This window comes from Colobus angolensis, unplaced genomic scaffold, assembly GCF_000951035.1.
Source record: "Colobus angolensis palliatus isolate OR3802 unplaced genomic scaffold, Cang.pa_1.0 Scaffold116, whole genome shotgun sequence".
NCBI classification, from domain to species: Eukaryota; Metazoa; Chordata; class Mammalia; order Primates; family Cercopithecidae; genus Colobus; species Colobus angolensis.
In genome coordinates, this window is record NW_012112697.1 from 4,625,604 (window position 1) to 4,627,192 (window position 1,589).

Consider the following 1,589-nt stretch of genomic DNA (forward strand, 5'->3'; position numbering starts at 1 on the left):
TTAGCCAGGATGGTCTCGATCTCCTGACCTCACGATCCACCCGTCTCGGCCTCCCAAAGTGCTGGGATTACAGGCTTGAGCCACCGCGCCCGGCCGATTATAAATTTTTAGAAGACATTTGTACTACCACTTCAAAACTTAGGCAGGGATCATAAGATTCTTTGTTATCTCTCTTTGTTCATGAGATTTTAAAAAAAATTATCCTTTCATGAGTCCAGGCATTTGGATGAGTATATGTGTGTGAGAAAAGTCTCTGTTCCTATTCCTTGTTCCTATAATATGCCTCCTGCATATTGTAATTCTGCTTTCTCAGATATCAAGACTTACAACTCTTCACCATTCCCACTCCTGTTGGCCAAAGCATCAGCTGAGCTCCTCAGTCCAAACCAACCCCTCTGGTTTTAGTTTCTTGTTTGGTTTTGGTACCTGGGTACACTTTCCTGTGAGTTAAGTATTTAAAATCATGTTGAATGTTATATCTTATTCTAAATTTCTAGATTCTAGTTTATATTATTTGCTACATTGCCCTCAATAGAATTCTGCCTAATAATATTTATTGTCTTAAACTTATTGTTGTGAGATACTAATATAGCTATGCCATTTTTCCTTTAACTTAATACTTGTCAGATATATCTATTTTCCATTCTTTGACTTTCAATACTTGTGCATTCCTAAGTTTCAGTAGTACCTTATAAGCATCTTCCTTCCTTTCTTTCCTTCTCTTTTCTTTCTTCTCTTCTCTTTCTCTCTCTCTCTTTTTCTTTCTTTTTTCGACAGAGTCTCACTCAGTGGCATGATCTTGGCTCACTACAATCTCCGCCTCTTGGATTCAAGCATTTCTCCTGCCCCAGCTTCCCCAATAGCTGGGATTACAGGTGTGTGCCATCATGCTGGGCTAATTTTTGTATTTTTAGTAAAGACAAGGTTTCACCATGTTGGCCAGGCTGGTCTCGAACTTCTGAGCTCAGTTGATCCACCTGCCTTGGCTTCCCAAAGTGCTGGGATTATAGGCATGAGCCTCTGTGCCCAACCACTTCTAATATTTTTTCTACGTAAACTTTAGAATTATTTTCACAAGTTTTAAAACAAATCCTATAGGGGTCTTATTTAGTATAACGTTGGACTTATGGATTAAATAAAGAAAACTATCCTTGTTACTGAAGGATTACCTGTGCCTTTCCATTTACACAAGGGATTTTCATTGGTTTAGTCCCCAGATGTTTAAAATTTTCTTGATAAATGTCTTATACATTTATTCGTAAACTTATTCCTATATATGTTTGGTTGCTTTGAGAATAAGACCTCACCCTACCCTAGTACATTTCTCCACATAGATTAAATGATTTGTTCACAGAACTCACAACATCAATAAGTAAGTAAAAAGTTTATAGCATGAAAACAGCCTTGAACTCCTGGAATGAACATCAACCAGGCTGTTGTTTTGCCACAGTTTTAACGAGAAGAAGCAGGCAAAGCCATCTTTACTCTGTCCTGTTAAAACTGGAAACAGGCCGGGCGCGGTGGCTCAAGCCTGTAATCCCAGCACTTTGGGAGGCCGAGACGGGCGGATCACGAGGTCAGGAGATCGA

The 1,589-nt window shown here is 39.2% G+C and overlaps 1 long non-coding RNA gene across 1 annotated transcript in view; it reads right to left on the minus strand.

The window, feature by feature from the left end:
• The window catches only part of LOC105526121, a 6,194-nt gene that overhangs the window by 1,152 nt on the left and 3,453 nt on the right, over positions 1 to 1,589 (minus strand). The gene's annotated exons all lie outside the window — the stretch shown is intronic.